Source organism: Stegostoma tigrinum, chromosome 29 (assembly GCF_030684315.1).
Source record: "Stegostoma tigrinum isolate sSteTig4 chromosome 29, sSteTig4.hap1, whole genome shotgun sequence".
NCBI lineage: Eukaryota > Metazoa > Chordata > Chondrichthyes > Orectolobiformes > Stegostomatidae > Stegostoma > Stegostoma tigrinum.
Window position 1 is genome coordinate 47,678,506 of NC_081382.1, and position 19,294 is coordinate 47,697,799.

A 19,294-nucleotide genomic window follows, 5' to 3' on the forward strand; every position below is an offset into this window, starting at 1 on the left:
AGGGCGAGAAACAGAGCGGCTGAAACAGAGGGGCTGAAACAGAGGGGCTGAAACAGAGGGGCTGAAACAGATGGGCTGAAACAGAGTGGCTGAAACAGTGGGCGAGAAACAGAGGGCGAGAAACAGAGGGCGAGAAACAGAGGGCGAGAAACAGAGGGGCTGAAACAGAGGGGCTGATACTGAGGGGCTGAAACAGAGGGTCTGAAACAGAGGGCGAGAAACAGAGGGGCTGAAACAGAGGGGCTTAAACAGAAGGGCTGAAACAGAGGGGCTGAAACAGAGGGGCTGAAACAGAGGGGCTGAAACAGAGGGGCTGAAACAGAGAGCGAGAAACAGAGGGCGAGAAACAGAGGGCGAGAAACAGAGGGCGAGAAACAGAGGGGCCGAAACAGAGGGGCTGAAACAGAGGGGATGAAACAGAGGGGCTGAAACAGAGGGGCTGAAACAGAGGGGCTGAAACAGAGGGCGAGAAACAGAGGGCGAGAAACAAAGAGCGAGAAACAGAGGGCGAGAAACAGAGGGCGAGAAAGAGAGGGCGAGAAACAGAGGGGCTGAAACAGAGGGGCTGAAACAGAGGGGCTGAAACAGAGGGCGAGAAACAGAGGGCGAGAAACAGAGGGCGAGAAACAGAGGGGCTGAAACAGAGTGGCTGAAACAGAGGGGCTGAAACAGAGGGGCTGAAACAGAGGGCGAGAAACAGAGGGGCTGAAACAGAGGGGCTGAAACAAAGGGGCTGAAACAGAGGGGCTGAAACAGAGGGGCTGAAACAGAGGGCGAGAAACAGAGGGGCTGAAACAGAGGGCGTGAAACAAAGGGCGAGAAACAGAGGTGCTGAAACAGAGGGGCTGAATCAGAGGGGCTGAAACAGAGGGGCTGAAAGAGAGGGCGAGAACCAGAGGGGCTGAAACAGAGGGGCTGAAACAGATGGCGAGAAACAGAGGGGCTGAAACAGTGGGCGAGAAACAGAGGGGCTGAAACAGAGACGAGAAACAGAGAGCGAGGAACAGAGGAGCTGAAACAGAGGGGCTGAAACAGAGGGCGAGAAACAGGGTGCGAGAAACAGAGAGCGAGAAACAGAGGGAGAGAAACAGAGGGCGAGAAACAGAGGGGCTGAAACAGAGGGGCTTTAACAGAGGGGCTGAAACTGAGGGGCTGAAACAGAGGGACTGAAACAGAGGGGCTGAAACAGAGGGCGAGAAACAGAGGGGCTGAAACAGAGGGCGAGAAACAGAGGGCGAGAAACAGAGAGCGAGAAACAGAGGGCGAGAAACAGAGCGGCTGAAACAGATGGGCTGAAACAGAGGGGCTGAAACAGAGCGGCTGAAACAGAGGGGCTGAAACAGAGGGGCTGAAACAGAGGGGCTGAAACAGAGGGCGAGAAACAGAGGGCGAGAAACAGAGAGCGAGAAACAGAGGGCGAGAAACAGAGCGGCTGAAACAGATGGGCTGAAACAGAGGGGCTGAAACAGAGCGGCTGAAACAGAGGGGCTGAAACAGAGGGCGAGAAACAGAGGGCGAGAAACAGAGGGGCTGAAACAGAGGTGCCGATACAGAGGGGCTGAAACCGAGGGGCTGAAACAGAGGGCGAGAAACAGAGGGGCTGAAACAGAGGGCGAGAATAAGAGGGGCTGAAACAGAGGGGCTGAAACAGAGGGGCTGAAACAGAGGGGCTGAAACTGAGGGCGAGAAACAGAGGGCGAGAAACAGAGAGCGAGAAACAAAGGGCGAGAAACAGAGGGCGAGAAACAGAGGGGCGAGAAACAGTGGGGCTGAAACAGAGGGGCTGAAACAGAGGGGCTGAAACAGAGGGGCTGATACAGAAAGGGCTGAAACAGAGGGGCTGAAACAGAGGGCGAGAAACAGATGGGCTGAAACAGAGGGGCTGAAACACAGGGCGAGAAACAGAGAGGCTGAAACAGAGGGGCTGAAACAGAGGGGCTGAAACAGAGGGACTGAAACAGAGGGGCTGAAACAGAGGGCGAGAAACAGAGGGGCTGAAACAGAGGGCGAGAAACAGAGGGGCTGAAACAGAGGGCGAGAAACAAAGGGCGAGAAACAGAGGTGCTGAAACAGAGGGGCTGAAACAGAGGGGCTGAAACAGAGGGGCTGAAACAGTGGGCGAGAAACAGAGGGGCTGAAACAGAGGGGCTGAAACAGATGGCGAGAAACAGAGGGGCTGAAACACTGGGCGAGAAACAGAGGGGCTGAAACTCTGGGCGAGAAACAGAGTAAGAGAAACAGAGGGCGAGAAACAGAGGGGCTGAAACAGAGGGGCTGAAACAGAGGGGCTGAAACAGAGGGGCTGAAACAGATGGGCTGAAACAGAGGGGCTGAAACAGAGTGGCTGAAACAGTGGGCGAGAAACAGAGGGCGAGAAACAGAGGGCGAGAAACAGAGGGCGAGAAACAGAGGGGCTGAAACAGTGGGGCTGATACTGAGGGGCTGAAACAGAGGGTCTGAAACAGAGGGCGAGAAACAGAGGGGCTGAAACAGAGGGGCTTAAACAGAAGGGCTGAAACAGAGGGGCTGAAACAGAGGGGCTGAAACAGAGGGGCTGAAACAGAGGGCGAGAAACAGAGGGGCTGAAACAGAGGGCGAGAAACAGAGGGGCTGAAACCGAGGGCGAGAAACAGAGGGCGAGAAACAGAGGGGCTGAAACAGAGGGGCTGAAACAGAGGAGCTGAAACAGAGGTGCTGAAACAGAGGGGATGAAACAGAGGGCGAGAAACAGAGGGGCTGAAACAGAGGGGCTGAAACAGAGGGGCTGAAACAGAGGGGCTGAAACAGAGGGGCTGAAACAGAGGGGCTGAAACAGAGGGCGAGAAACAGTGGGCGAGAAACAGAGGGCGAGAAACAGAGGGGCTGAAACAGAGGGGCTGAAACAGAGGGGCTGAAACAGAGGGCGAGAAACAGAGGGCGAGCAACAGAGAGCGAGAAACAGAGGGCGAGAAACAGAGGGCGACAAACAGAGGGGCTGATACAGAGGGGCTGAAACAGAGGGGCTGAAACAGAGGGGCTGAAACAGAGGGCGAGAATCTGAGGGCGAGAAACAAAGAGCGAGAAACAGAGGGCGAGAAACAGAGGGCGAGTAACAGAGGGCGAGAAACAGAGGGGCTGAAACAGAGGGGCTGAAACAGAGGGGCTGAAACAGAGGGCGAGAAACAGAGGGCGAGAAACAGAGGGCGAGAAACAGAGGGCGAGAAACAGAGGGGCTGAAACAGAGGGGCTGAAACAGAGGGGCTGAAACAGAGGGGCTGAAACAGAGGGCGAGAAACTGAGGGCGAGAAACAAAGAGCGAGAAACAGAGGGCGAGAAACAGAGGGCGAGAAACAGAGGGCGAGAAACAGAGGGGCTGAAACAGAGGGGCTGAAACAGAGGGCGAGAAACAGAGGGCGAGAAACAGAGGGCGAGAAACAGAGGGGCTGAAACAGAGGGGCTGAAACAGAGGGCGAGAAACAGAGGGGCTGAAACAGACGGGCTGAAACAGAGGGGCTGAAACAGAGGGACTGAAACAGAGGGGCTGAAACAGAGGGCGAGAAACAGAGGGGCTGAAACAGAGGGCGAGAAACAGAGGGGCTGAATCAGAGGGCGAGAAACAAAGGGCGAGAAACAGAGGTGCTGAAACAGAGGGGCTGAAACAGAGGGCGAGAAACAGAGGGGCTGAAACAGAGGGGCTGAAACAGAGGGGCTGAAACAGAGGGCGAGAAACAGAGGGGCTGAAACAGATGGGCTGAAACAGATGGCGAGAAACAGAGGGTCTGAAACAGTGGGCGAGAAACAGAGGAGCTGAAACAGAGGGCGAGAAACAGAGAGCGAGGTACAGTGGGGCTGAAACAGAGAGGCTGAAACAGAGGGGCTGAAACAGAGGGGCTGAAACAGAGGGGCTGAAACAGAGGGCGAGAAACAGAGGCCGAGAAACAGAGGGGCCGAAAGAGAGGGGCTGATACAGAGGGGCTGAAACAGAGGGGCTGAAACATAGGGCGAGAAACAGAGGGGCTGAAACAGAGGGGCTGAAACAGAGGGCGAGAGACAGAGGGGTTGAAACAGAGGGGCTGAAACAGAGGGGCTGAAACAGAGGGCGAGAAACAGAGGGGCTGAAACAGAGGGGCTGAAACAGAGGGCGAGAAACAGAGGGTATGAAACAGACGGGCTGAAACAGAGGGGCTGAAACTGAGGGACTGTAACAGAGGGGCTGAAACAGAGGGCGAGAAACAGAGGGGCTGAAACAGAGGGCGAGAAACAGAGGTGCTGAAACAGAGGGCGAGAAACAAAGGGCGAGAAACAGAGGTGCTGAAACAGAGGGGCTGAAACAGAGGGCGAGAATCAGAGGGGCTGAAACAGAGGGGCTGAAACAGAGGGGCTGAAACAGAGGGCGAGAAACAGAGGGGCTGAAACAGAGGGGCTGAAACAGATGGCGAGAAACAGAGGGGCTGAAACAGTGGGCGAGAAACAGAGAAGCTGAAACAGAGGGCGAGAAACAGAGAAAGTGAAACAGAGGGCGAGAAACAGAGGGGCTGAAACAGCGGGGCTGAAACAGAGGGGATGAAACAGATGGGCTGAAACAGAGGGGATGAAACAGAGGGGCTGAAACAGTGGGCGAGAAACAGAGGGTGAGAAACAGAGGGCGAGAAACAGAGGGCGAGAAACAGAGGGGCTGAAACAGAGGGGCTGATACTGAGGGGCTGAAACAGATGGTCTGAAACATAGGGCGAGAAACAGAGGGGCTGAAACAGAGTGGCTGAAACAGAGGGGCTGAAACAGAGGGGCTGAAACTGAGGGCGAGAAACAGAGGGCGAGAAACAGAGAGCGAGAAACAAAGGGCGAGAAACAGAGGGCGAGAAACAGAGGGGCGAGAAACAGAGGGGCTGAAACAGAGGGGCTGAAACAGAGGGGCTGAAACAGAGTGGCTGATACAGAAAGGGCTGAAACAGAGGGGCTGAAACAGAGGGCGAGAAACAGACGGGCTGAAACAGAGGGGCTGAAACAGAGGGCGAGAAACAGAGGGGCTGAAACAGAGGGGCTGAAACAGAGGGGCTGAAACAGAGGGACTGAAACAGAGGGGCTGAAACAGAGGGCGTTAAACAGAGGGGCTGAAACAGAGGGCGAGAAACAGAGGGGCTGAAACAGAGGGCGAGAAACAAAGGGAGAGAAACAGAGGTGCTGAAACAGAGGGGCTGAAACAGAGGGGCTGAAACAGAGGGGCTGAAACAGTAGGCGAGAAACAGAGGGGCTGAAACAGAGGGGCTGAAACAGATGGCGAGAAACAGAGGGGCTGAAACACTGGGCGAGAAACAGAGGGGCTGAAACTCTGGGCGAGAAACAGAGAAAGAGAAACAGAGGGCGAGAAACAGAGGGGCTGAAACAGAGGGGCTGAAACAGAGGGGCTGAAACAGAGGGGCTGAAACAGATGGGCTGAAACAGAGTGGCTGAAACAGTGGGCGAGAAACAGAGGGCGAGAAACAGAGGGCGAGAAACAGAGGGCGAGAAACAGAGGGGCTGAAACAGAGGGGCTGATACTGAGGGGCTGAAGCAGAGGGTCTGAAACAGAGGGCGAGAAACAGAGGGGCTGAAACTGAGGGGCTTAAACAGAAGGGCTGAAACAGAGGGGCTGAAACAGAGGGGCTGAAACAGAGGGGCTGAAACAGAGGGCGAGAAACAGAGGGGCTGAAACAGAGGGCGAGAAACAGAGGGGCTGAAACCGAGGGCGAGAAACAGAGGGCGAGAAACAGAGGGGCTGAAACAGAGGGGCTGAAACAGATGAGCTGAAACAGAGGGGCTGAAACAGAGGGGATGAAACAGAGGGCGAGAAACAGAGGGGCTGAAACAGAGGGGCTGAAACAGAGGGGCTGAAACAGAGGGGCTGAAACAGAGGGGCTGAAACAGAGGGCGAGAAACAGTGGGCGAGAAACAGAGGGCGAGAAACAGAGGGGCTGAAACAGAGTGGCTGAAACAGAGGGGCTGAAACAGAGAGCGAGAAACAGAGGGCGAGAAACAGAGAGCGAGAAACAGAGGGCGAGAAACAGAGGGCGAGAAACAGAGGGCGAGAAACAGAGGGGCTGAAACAGAGGGGCTGAAACAGAGGGGCTGAAACAGAGGGGCTGAAACAGAGGGCGAGAAACTGAGGGCGAGAAACAAAGAGCGAGAAACTGAGGGCGAGAAACAGAGGGCGAGAAACAGAGGGCGAGAAACAGAGGGGCTGAAACAGAGGGGCTGAAACAGAGGGGCTGAAACAGAGGGCGAGAAACAGAGGGCGAGAAACAGAGGGGCTGAATCAGAGGGGCTGAAACAGTGGGGCTGAAACAGAGGGCGAGAAACAGAGGGGCTGAAACAGAGGGGCTGAAACAGAGGGTCTGAAACAGAGGGCCTGAAACAGAGGGCGAGAAACAGAGGCCGAGAAACAGAGGGGCCGAAAGAGAGGGGCTGATACAGAGGGGCTGAAACAGAGGGGCTGAAACATAGGGCGAGAAACAGAGGGGCTGAAACAGAGGGGCTGAAACAGAGGGCGAGAGACAGAGGGGTTGAAACAGAGGGGCTGAAACAGAGGGGCTGAAACAGAGGGCGAGAAACAGAGGGGCTGAAACAGAGGGGCTGAAACAGAGGGGCTGAAACAGATGGGCTGAAACAGAGGGGCTGAAACAGAGGGGCTGAAACAGTGGGCGAGAAACAGAGGGTGAGAAACAGAGGGCGAGAAACAGAGGGCGAGAAACAGAGGGGCTGAAACAGAGGGGCTGATACTGAGGGGCTGAAACAGAGGGTCTGAAACATAGGGCGAGAAACAGAGGGGCTGAAAAAGAGGGCGAGAAACAGAGGGGCTGAAACAGTTGGGCTTAAACAGAAGGGCTGAAAAAGAGGGGCTGAAACAGAGGGGCTGAAACAGAGGGGCTGAAACAGAGGGGCTGAAACAAAGGGGCTGAAACAGAGGGGCTGAAACAGAGGGCGAGAAACAGAGGGCGAGAAACAGAGGGCGAGGAACAGAGGGGCTGAAACAGAGGGGCTGAAACAGAGGCGCTGAAACAGAGGGCGAGAAACAGAGGGCGAGAAACAGAGAGCGAGAAACAGTGGGCGAGAAACAGAGGGCGAGAAACAGAGGGGCTGAAACAGAGGGGCTGAAACAGAGGGGCTGAAACAGAGGGCGAGAAACAGTGGGCGAGAAACAGAGGACGAGAAACAGAGGGGCTGAAACAGAGGGGCTGAAACAGAGGGGCTGAAACAGAGGGCGAGAAACAAAGGGCGAGAAACAGATAGCGAGAAACAGAGGGCGAGAAACAGAGGGCGAGAAACAGAGGTGCTGAAACAGAGGGGCTGAAACAGAGGGGCTGAAAAAGATGGCGAGAAACAGAGGGGCTGAAACAGAGGGGTTGAAACAGAGGGGCTGAAACATAGGGGCCTAAACAGAGGGCGAGAAACAGAGGGCGAGCAACAGAGAGCGAGAAACAGAGGGCGAGAAACAGAGGGCGAGAAACAGAGGGCGAGAAACAGTGGGGCTGAAACAGAGGGGGGGGAAACAGAGGGGCTGAAACAGAGGGGCTGATACAGAGGGGCTGAAACAGAGGGGCTGAAACAGAGGGCGAGAAACAGAGGGGCTGAAACAGAGGGGCTGAAACAGAGGGCGAGAAACAGAGGGGCTGAAACAGAGGGGCTGAAACAGAGTGGCTGAAACAGAGGGACTGAAACAGAGGGGCTGAAAAAGAGGGCGAGAAACAGAGGGGCTGAAACAGAGGGCGAGAAACAGAGCGGCTGAAACAGAGGGCGAGAAACAAAGGGCGAGAAACAGAGGTGCTGAAACAGAGGGGCTGAAACAGAGGGGCTGAAACAGAGGGCGAGAAACAGAGGGGCTGAAACAGAGGGGCTGAAACAGATGGCGAGAAACAGAGGGGCTGAAACAGTGGGCGAGAAACAGAGGGGCTGAAACAGAGGGCGAGAAACAGAGAAAGAGAAACAGAGGGCGAGAAACAGAGGGGTTGAAACAGAGGGGCTGAAACAGAGGGGCTGAAACAGATGGGCTGAAACAGAGGGGCTGAAACAGAGGGGCTGAAGCAGTGGGCGAGAAACAGAGGGCGAGAAACAGAGGGCGAGAAACAGAGGGGCTGAAACAGAGGGGCTGATACCTGATGGCTGAAACAGAGGGTCTGAAACAGAGGGCGAGAAACAGAGGGGCTGAAACAGAGGGCGAGAAACAGTTTGGCTGAAACAGAGGGGCTTAAACAGAAGGGCTGAAAAAGAGGGGCTGAAACAGAGGGGCTGAAACAGAGGGGCTGAAGCAGAGGGCGAGAAACAGAGGGGCTGAAACAGAGGGCGAGAAACAGAGGGGCTGAAACCGACGGCGAGAAACCGAGGGCGAGAAACAGAGGGGCTGAAACAGAGGGGCTGAAACAGAGGAGCTGAAACAGAGGGGCTGAAACAGAGGGGATGAAACAGAGGGCGAGAAACAGAGGGGCTGAAACAGAAGGGCTGAAACAGAGGGGCTGAAACAGAGGGGCTGAAACAGAGGGCGAGAAACAGTGGTCGTGAAACAGAGGGAGAGAAACAGAGGGGCTGAAACAGAGGGGCTGAAACAGAGGGGCTGAAACAGAGGGCGAGAAACAGAGGGCGAGAAACAGAGAGCGAGAAACAGAGGGCGAGAAACAGAGGGAGAGAAACAGAGGGCGAGAAACCGAGGGGCTGAAACAGAGGGGCTGAAACAGAGTAGATGAAACAGAGGGGCTGAAACAGAGGGCGAGAAACAGAGGGCGAGAAACAGAGGGCGAGAAACAGAGGGGCTGAAACAGAGTGGCTGAAACAGAGGGGCTGAAACAGAGGGGCTGAAACAGAGGGCGAGAAACAGAGGGGCTGAAACAGAGGGGCTGAAACAGAGGGCGAGAAACAGAGGGGCTGAAACAGAGGGGCTGAAACAGAGGGGCTGAAACAGAGTGACTGAAACAGAGGGGCTGAAACAGAGGGCGAGAAACAGAGGGGCTGAAACAGAGGGGCTGAAACAGAGGGCGAGAAACAGAGGGCGAGAAACAGAGGGGCTGAAACAGAGTGGCTGAATCAGAGGGGCTGAAACAGAGGGGCTGAAACAGAGGGCGAGAAACAGAGGGGCTGAAACAGAGGGGCTGAAACAGAGGGCGAGAAACAGAGGGGCTGAAACAGACGGGCTGAAACAGAGGGGCTGAAACTGAGGGACTGAAACAGAGGGGCTGAAACAGAGGGCGAGAAACAGAGGGGCTGAAACAGAGGGCGAGAAACAGAGGGGCTGAAACAGAGGGCGAGAAACAAAGGGCGAGAAACAGAGGTGCTGAAACAGAGGGGCTGAAACAGAGGGTCTGAAACATAGGGCGAGAAACAGAGGGGCTGAAAAAGAGGGCGAGAAACAGAGGGGCTGAAACAGTTGGGCTTAAACAGAAGGGCTGAAAAAGAGGGGCTGAAACAGAGGGGCTGAAACAGAGGGGCTGAAACAGAGGGGCTGAAACAAAGGGGCTGAAACAGAGGGGCTTAAACAGAGGGCGAGAAACAGAGGGCGAGAAACAGAGGGCGAGGAACATAGGGGCTGAAACAGAGGGGCTGAAACAGAGGGGCTGAAACAGAGGGCGAGAAACAGAGGGCGAGAAACAGAGAGCGAGAAACAGAGGGCGAGAAACAGAGGGCGAGAAACAGAGGGGCTGAAACTGAGGGGCTGAAACAGAGGGCGTGAAACAGAGGGCGAGAAACAGAGAGCGTGAAACAGAGGGCGAGAAACAGAGGGCGAGAAACAGAGGGGCTGAAACAGAGGGGCTGAAACAGAGGGGCTGAAACAGAGGGCGAGAAACAGTGGGCGAGAAACAGAGGACGAGAAACAGAGGGGCTGAAACAGAGGGGCTGAAACAGAGGGGCTGGTACAGAGGGCGAGAAACAAAGGGCGAGAAACAGATAGCGAGAAACAGAGGGCGAGAAACAGAGGGCGAGAAACAGAGGGGCTGAAACAGAGGGGCTGAAACAGAGGGGCTGAAAAAGATGGCGAGAAACAGAGGGGCTGAAACAGAGGGGTTGAAACAGAGGGGCTGAAACAGAGGGGCTGAAACAGAGGGCGAGAAACAGAGGGCGAGAAACAGAGAGCGAGAAACAGAGGGCGAGAAACAGAGGGCGAGAAACAGAGGGCGAGAAACAGAGGGGCTGAAACAGAGGGGGGGAAACAGAGGGGCTGAAACAGAGGGGCTGATACAGAGGGGCTGAAACAGAGGGGCTGAAACAGAGGGCGAGAAACAGAGGGGCTGAAACTGCGGGCGAGAAACAGAGGGGCTGAAACAGAGGGGCTGAAACAGAGGGGCTGAAACAGAGGGACTGAAACAGAGGGGCTGAAAAAGAGGGCGAGAAACAGAGGGGCTGAAACAGAGGGCGAGAAACAGAGCGGCTGAAACAGAGGGAGAGAAACAAAGGGCGAGAAACAGAGGTGCTGAAACAGAGGGGCTGAAACAGAGGGGCTGAAACAGAGGGCGAGAAACAGAGGGGCTGAAACAGAGGGGCTGAAACAGATGGCGAGAAACAGAGGGGCTGAAACAGTGGGCGAGAAACAGAGGGGCTGAAACAGAGGGCGAGAAACAGAGAAAGAGAAACAGAGGGCGAGAAACAGAGGGGCTGAAACAGAGGGGCTGAAACAGAGGGGCTGAAACAGATGGGCTGAAACAGAGGGGCTGAAACAGAGGGGCTGAAGCAGTGGGCGAGAAACAGAGGGCGATAAACAGAGGGCGAGAAACAGAGGGGCTGAAACAGAGGGGCTGATACCTGATGGCTGAAACAGAGGGTCTGAAACAGAGGGCGAGAAACAGAGGGGCTGAAACAGAGGGCGAGAAACAGTTTGGCTGAAACAGAGGGGCTTAAACAGAAGGGCTGAAAAAGAGGGGCTGAAACAGAGGGGCTGAAACAGAGGGGCTGAAGCAGAGGGCGAGAAACAGAGGGGCTGAAACAGAGGGCGAGAAACAGAGGGGCTGATACCGACGGCGAGAAACCGAGGGCGAGAAACAGAGGGGCTGAAACAGAGGGGCTGAAACAGAGGAGCTGAAACAGAGGGGCTGAAACAGAGGGGATGAAACAGAGGGCGAGAAACAGAGGGGCTGAAACAGAGGGGCTGAAACAGAGGGGCTGAAACAGAGGGGCTGAAACAGAGGGCGAGAAACAGTGGTCGTGAAACAGAGGGAGAGAAACAGAGGGGCTGAAACAGAGGGGCTGAAACAGAGGGGCTGAAACAGAGGGCGAGAAACAGAGGGCGAGAAACAGAGAGCGAGAAACAGAGGGCGAGAAACAGAGGGAGAGAAACAGAGGGCGAGAAACCGAGGTGCTGAAACAGAGGGGCTGAAACAGAGTAGATGAAACAGAGGGGCTGAAACAGAGGGCGAGAAACAGAGGGCGAGAAACAGAGGGCGAGAAACAGAGGGGCTGAAACAGAGTGGCTGAAACAGAGGGGCTGAAACAGAGGGGCTGAAACAGAGGGAGAGAAACAGAGGGGCTGAAACAGAGGGGCTGAAACAGAGGGCGAGAAACAGAGGGGCTGAAACAGAGGGGCTGAAACAGAGGGGCTGAAACAGAGTGACTGAAACAGAGGGGCTGAAACAGAGGGCGAGAAACAGAGGGGCTGAAACAGAGGGGCTGAAACAGAGGGCGAGAAACAGAGGGCGAGAAACAGAGGGGCTGAAACAGAGTGGCTGAATCAGAGGGGCTGAAACAGAGGGGCTGAAACAGAGGGCGAGAAACAGAGGGGCTGAAACAGAGGGGCTGAAACAGAGGGCGAGAAACAGAGGGGCTGAAACAGACGGGCTGAAACAGAGGGGCTGAAACTGAGGGACTGAAACAGAGGGGCTGAAACAGAGGGCGAGAAACAGAGGGGCTGAAACAGAGGGCGAGAAACAGAGGGGCTGAAACAGAGGGCGTGAAACAAAGGGCGAGAAACAGAGGTGCTGAAACAGAGGGGCTGAAACAGAGGGCGAGAAACAGAGGGGCTGAAACAGAGGGGCTGAAACAGAGGGGCTGAAACAGAGGGCGAGAAACAGAGGGGCTGAAACAGAGGGGCTGAAACAGAGGGCGAGAAACAGAGGGGCTGAAACAGAGGGCGAGAAACAGAGGGGCTGAAACAGAGGGGCTGAAACAGAGGGGCTGAAACAGAGGGACTGAAACAGAGGGGCTGAAAAAGAGGGCGAGAAACAGAGGGGCTGAAACAGAGGGCGAGAAACAGAGCGGCTGAAACAGAGGGCGAGAAACAAAGGGCGAGAAACAGAGGTGCTGAAACAGAGGGGCTGAAACAGAGGGGCTGAAACAGAGGGCGAGAAACAGAGGGGCTGAAACAGAGGGGCTGAAACAGATGGCGAGAAACAGAGGGGCTGAAACAGTGGGCGAGACACAGAGGGGCTGAAACAGAGGGCGAGAAACAGAGAAAGAGAAACAGAGGGCGAGAAACAGAGGGGCTGAAACAGAGGGGCTGAAACAGAGGGGCTGAAACAGATGGGCTGAAACAGAGGGGCTGAAACAGAGGGGCTGAAGCAGTGGGCGAGAAACAGAGGGCGAGAAACAGAGGGCGAGAAAAAGAGGGGCTGAAACAGAGGGGCTGATACCTGATGGCTGAAACAGAGGGTCTGAAACAGAGGGCGAGAAACAGAGGGGCTGAAACAGAGGGCGAGAAACAGTTTGGCTGAAACAGAGGGGCTTAAACAGAAGGGCTGAAAAAGAGGGGCTGAACAGAGGGGCTGAAACAGAGGGGCTGAAGCAGAGGGCGAGAAACAGAGGGGCTGAAACAGAGGGCGAGAAACAGAGGGGCTGAAACCGACGGCGAGAAACCGAGGGCGAGAAACAGAGGGGCTGAAACAGAGGGGCTGAAACAGAGGAGCTGAAACAGAGGGGCTGAAACAGAGGGGATGAAACAGAGGGCGAGAAACAGAGGGGCTGAAACAGAGGGGCTGAAACAGAGGGGCTGAAACAGAGGGGCTGAAACAGAGGGCGAGAAACAGTGGTCGTGAAACAGAGGGAGAGAAACAGAGGGGCTGAAACAGAGGGGCTGAAACAGAGGGGCTGAAACAGAGGGCGAGAAACAGAGGGCGAGAAACAGAGAGCGAGAAACAGAGGGCGAGAAACAGAGGGAGAGAAACAGAGGGCGAGAAACCGAGGGGCTGAAACAGAGTGGCTGAAACAGAGGGGCTGAAACAGACGGGCTGAAACAGAGGGCGAGAAACAGAGGGGCTGAAACAGAGTAGATGAAACAGAGGGGCTGAAACAGAGGGCGAGAAACAGAGGGCGAGAAACAGAGGGCGAGAAACAGAGGGGCTGAAACAGAGTGGCTGAAACAGAGGGGCTGAAACAGACGGGCTGAAACAGAGGGCGAGAAACAGAGGGGCTGAAACAGAGGGGCTGAAACAGAGGGCGAGAAACAGAGGGGCTGAAACAGAGGGGCTGAAACAGAGGGGCTGAAACAGAGTGACTTAAACAGAGGGGCTGAAACAGAGGGCGAGAAACAGAGGGGCTGAAACAGAGGGGCTGAAACAGAGGGCGAGAATCAGAGGGCGAGAAACAGAGGGGCTGAAACAGAGTGGCTGAATCAGAGGGGCTGAAACAGAGGAGCTGAAACAGAGGGCGAGAAACAGAGGGGCTGAAACAGAGGGGCTTAAACAGAGGGCGAGAAACAGAGGGGCTGAAACAGACGGGCTGAAACAGAGGGGCTGAAACTGAGGGACTGAAACAGAGGGGCTGAAACAGAGGGCGAGAAACAGAGGGGCTGAAACAGAGGGCGAGAAACAGAGGGGCTGAAACAGAGGGCGTGAAACAAAGGGCGAGAAACAGAGGTGCTGAAACAGAGGGGCTGAAACAGAGGGCGAGAAACAGAGGGGCTGAAACAGAGGGGCTGAAACAGAGGGCGAGAAACAGAGGGGCTGAAACAGAGGGGCTGAAACAGATGGCGAGAAACAGAGGGTCTGAAACAGTGGGCGAGAAACAGAGGAGCTGAAACAGAGGGCGAGAAACAGAGAGCGAGGTACAGTGGGGCTGAAACAGAGAGGCTGAAACAGAGGGGCTGAAACAGAGGGGCTGAAACAGAGGGGCTGAAACAGAGGGCGAGAAACAGAGGCCGAGAAACAGAGGGGCTGAAAGAGAGGGGCTGATACAGAGGGGCTGAAACAGAGGGGCTGAAACATAGGGCGAGAAACAGAGGGGCTGAAACAGAGGGGCTGAAACAGAGGGCGAGAGACAGAGGGGTTGAAACAGAGGGGCTGAAACAGAGGGGCTGAAACAGAGGGCGAGAAACAGAGGGGCTGAAATAGAGGGGCTGAAACAGAGGGCGAGAAACAGAGGGTATGAAACAGACGGGCTGAAACACAGGGGCTGAAACTGAGGGACTGAAACAGCGGGGCTGAAACAGAGGGCGAGAAACAGAGGGGCTGAAACAGAGGGCGAGAAACAAAGGGCGAGAAACAGATAGCGAGAAACAGAGGGCGAGAAACAGAGGGCGAGAAACAGAGGGGCTGAAACAGAGGGGCTGAAACAGAGGGGCTGAAAAAGATGGCGAGAAACAGAGGGGCTGAAACAGAGGGGTTGAAACAGAGGGGCTGAAACAGAGGGGCTGAAACAGAGGGCGAGAAACAGAGGGCGAGAAACAGAGAGCGAGAAACAGAGGGCGAGAAACAGAGGGCGAGAAACAGAGGGCGAGAAACAGAGGGGCTGAAACAGAGGGGGGGAAACAGAGGGGCTGAAACAGAGGGGCTGATACAGAGGGGCTGAAACAGAGGGGCTGAAACAGAGGGCGAGAAACAGAGGGGCTGAAACTGCGGGCGAGAAACAGAGGGGCTGAAACAGAGGGGCTGAAACAGAGGGGCTGAAACAGAGGGACTGAAACAGAGGGGCTGAAAAAGAGGGCGAGAAACAGAGGGGCTGAAACAGAGGGCGAGAAACAGAGCGGCTGAAACAGAGGGAGAGAAACAAAGGGCGAGAAACAGAGGTGCTGAAACAGAGGGGCTGAAACAGAGGGGCTGAAACAGAGGGCGAGAAACAGAGGGGCTGAAACAGAGGGGCTGAAACAGATGGCGAGAAACAGAGGGGCTGAAACAGTGGGCGAGAAACAGAGGGGCTGAAACAGAGGGCGAGAAACAGAGAAAGAGAAACAGAGGGCGAGAAACAGAGGGGCTGAAACAGAGGGGCTGAAACAGAGGGGCTGAAACAGATGGGCTGAAACAGAGGGGCTGAAACAGAGGGGCTGAAGCAGTGGGCGAGAAACAGAGGGCGATAAACAGAGGGCGAGAAACAGAGGGGCTGAAACAGAGGGGCTGATACCTGATGGCTGAAACAGAGGGTCTGAAACAGAGGGCGAGAAACAGAGGGGCTGAAACAGAGGGCGAGAAACAGTTTGGCTGAAACAGAGGGGCTTAAACAGAAGGGCTGAAAAAGAGGGGCTGAAACAGAGGGGCTGAAACAGAGGGGCTGAAGCAGAGGGCGAGAAACAGAGGGGCTGAAACAGAGGGCGAGAAACAGAGGGGCTGATACCGACGGCGAGAAACCGAGGGCGAGAAACAGAGGGGCTGAAACAGAGGGGCTGAAACAGAGGAGCTGAAACAGAGGGGCTGAAACAGAGGGGATGAAACAGAGGGCGAGAAACAGAGGGGCTGAAACAGAGGGGCTGAAACAGAGGGGCTGAAACAGAGGGGCTGAAACAGAGGGCGAGAAACAGTGGTCGTGAAACAGAGGGAGAGAAACAGAGGGGCTGAAACAGAGGGGCTGAAACAGAGGGGCTGAAACAGAGGGCGAGAAACAGAGGGCGAGAAACAGAGAGCGAGAAACAGAGGGCGAGAAACAGAGGGAGAGAAACAGAGGGCGAGAAACCGAGGTGCTGAAACAGAGGGGCTGAAACAGAGTAGATGAAACAGAGGGGCTGAAACAGAGGGCGAGAAACAGAGGGCGAGACACAGAGGGCGAGAAACAGAGGGGCTGAAACAGAGTGGCTGAAACAGAGGGGCTGAAACAGAGGGGCTGAAACAGAGGGAGAGAAACAGAGGGGCTGAAACAGAGGGGCTGAAACAGAGGGCGAGAAACAGAGGGGCTGAAACAGAGGGGCTGAAACAGAGGGGCTGAAACAGAGTGACTGAAACAGAGGGCGAGAAACAGAGGGGCTGAAACAGACGGGCTGAAACAGAGGGGCTGAAACTGAGGGACTGAAACAGAGGGGCTGAAACAGAGGGCGAGAAACAGAGGGGCTGAAACAGAGGGCGAGAAACAGAGGGGCTGAAACAGAGGGGCTGAAACAGAGGGCGAGAAACAGAGGGCGAGAAACAGAGGGGCTGAAACAGAGTGGCTGAATCAGAGGGGCTGAAACAGAGGGGCTGAAACAGAGGGCGAGAAACAGAGGGGCTGAAACAGAGGGGCTGAAACAGAGGGCGAGAAACAGAGGGGCTGAAACAGACGGGCTGAAACAGAGGGGCTGAAACTGAGGGACTGAAACAGAGGGGCTGAAACAGAGGGCGAGAAACAGAGGGGCTGAAACAGAGGGCGAGAAACAGAGGGGCTGAAACAGAGGGCGTGAAACAAAGGGCGAGAAACAGAGGTGCTGAAACAGAGGGGCTGAAACAGAGGGCGAGAAACAGAGGGGCTGAAACAGAGGGGCTGAAACAGAGGGGCTGAAACAGAGGGCGAGAAACAGAGGGGCTGAAACAGAGGGGCTGAAACAGAGGGCGAGAAACAGAGGGGCTGAAACAGAGGGCGAGAAACAGAGGGGCTGAAACAGAGGGGCTGAAACAGAGGGGCTGAAACAGAGGGACTGAAACAGAGGGGCTGAAAAAGAGGGCGAGAAACAGAGGGGCTGAAACAGAGGGCGAGAAACAGAGCGGCTGAAACAGAGGGCGAGAAACAAAGGGCGAGAAACAGAGGTGCTGAAACAGAGGGGCTGAAACAGAGGGGCTGAAACAGAGGGCGAGAAACAGAGGGGCTGAAACAGAGGGGCTGAAACAGATGGCGAGAAACAGAGGGGCTGAAACAGTGGGCGAGACACAGAGGGGCTGAAACAGAGGGCGAGAAACAGAGAAAGAGAAACAGAGGGCGAGAAACAGAGGGGCTGAAACAGAGGGGCTGAAACAGAGGGGCTGAAACAGATGGGCTGAAACAGAGGGGCTGAAACAGAGGGGCTGAAGCAGTGGGCGAGAAACAGAGGGCGAGAAACAGAGGGCGAGAAACAGAGGGGCTGAAACAGAGGGGCTGATACCTGATGGCTGAAACAGAGGGTCTGAAACAGAGGGCGAGAAACAGAGGGGCTGAAACAGAGGGCGAGAAACAGTTTGGCTGAAACAGAGGGGCTTAAACAGAAGGGCTGAAAAAGAGGGGCTGAACAGAGGGGCTGAAACAGAGGGGCTGAAGCAGAGGGCGAGAAACAGAGGGGCTGAAACAGAGGGCGAGAAACAGAGGGGCTGAAACCGACGGCGAGAAACCGAGGGCGAGAAACAGAGGGGCTGAAACAGAGGGGCTGAAACAGAGGAGCTGAAACAGAGGGGCTGAAACAGAGGGGATGAAACAGAGGGCGAGAAACAGAGGGGCTGAAACAGAGGGGCTGAAACAGAGGGGCTGAAACAGAGGGGCTGAAACAGAGGGCGAGAAACAGTGGTCGTGAAACAGAGGGAGAGAAACAGAGGGGCTGAAACAGAGGGGCTGAAACAGAGGGGCTGAAACAGAGGGCGAGAAACAGAGGGCGAGAAACAGAGAGCGAGAAACAGAGGGCGAGAAACAGAGGGAGAGAAACAGAGGGCGAGAAACCGAGGGGCTGAAACAGAGTGGCTGAAACAGAGGGGCTGAAACAGACGGGCTGAAACAGAGGGCGAGAAACAGAGGGGCTGAAACAGAGTAGATGAAACAGAGGGGCTGAAACAGAGGGCGAGAAACAGAGGGCGAGAAACAGAGGGCGAGAAACAGAGGGGCTGAAACAGAGTGGCTGAAACAGAGGGGCTGAAACAGACGGGCTGAAACAGAGGGCGAGAAACAGAGGGGCTGAAACAGAGGGGCTGAAACAGAGGGCGAGAAACAGAGGGGCTGAAACAGAGGGGCTGAAACAGAGGGGCTGAAACAGAGTGACTTAAACAGAGGGGCTGAAACAGAGGGCGAGAAACAGAGGGGCTGAAACAGAGGGGCTGAAACAGAGGGCGAGAATCAGAGGGCGAGAAACAGAGGGGCTGAAACAGAGTGGCTGAATCAGAGGGGCTGAAACAGAGGAGCTGAAACAGAGGGCGAGAAACAGAGGGGCTGAAACAGAGGGGCTTAAACAGAGGGCGAGAAACAGAGGGGCTGAAACAGACGGGCTGAAACAGAGGGGCTGAAACTGAGGGACTGAAACAGAGGGGCTGAAACAGAGGGCGAGAAACAGAGGGGCTGAAACAGAGGGCGAGAAACAGAGGGGCTGAAACAGAGGGCGTGAAACAAAGGGCGAGAAACAGAGGTGCTGAAACAGAGGGGCTGAAACAGAGGGCGAGAAACAGAGGGGCTGAAACAGAGGGGCTGAAACAGAGGGCGAGAAACAGAGGGGCTGAAACAGAGGGGCTGAAACAGATGGCGAGAAACAGAGGGTCTGAAACAGTGGGCGAGAAACAGAGGAGCTGAAACAGAGGGCGAGAAACAGAGAGCGAGGTACAGTGGGGCTGAAACAGAGAGGCTGAAACAGAGGGGCTGAAACAGAGGGGCTGAAACAGAGGGGCTGAAACAGAGGGCGAGAAACAGAGGCCGAGAAACAGAGGGGCTGAAAGAGAGGGGCTGATACAGAGGGGCTGAAACAGAGGGGCTGAAACATAGGGCGAGAAACAGAGGGGCTGAAACAGAGGGGCTGAAACAGAGGGCGAGAGACAGAGGGGTTGAAACAGAGGGGCTGAAACAGAGGGGCTGAAACAGAGGGCGAGAAACAGAGGGGCTGAAATAGAGGGGCTGAAACAGAGGGCGAGAAACAGAGGGTATGAAACAGACGGGCTGAAACAGAGGGGCTGAAACTGAGGGACTGAAACAGCGGGGCTGAAACAGAGGGCGAGAAACAGAGGGGCTGAAACAGAGGGCGAGAAACAGAGGTGCTGAAACAGAGGGCGAGAAACAAAGGGCGAGAAACAGAGGTGCTGAAACAGAGGGGCTGAAACAGAGGGCGAGAAACAGAGGGGCTGAAACAGAGGGGCTGAAACAGAGGGGCTGAAACAGAGGGCGAGAAACAGAGGGGCTGAAACAGAGGGGCTGAAACAGATGGCGAGAAACAGAGGGGCTGAAACAGTGGGCGAGAAACAGAGGAGCTGAAACAGAGGGCGAGAAACAGAGAAAGAGAAACAGAGGGCGAGAAACAGAGGGGCTGAAACAG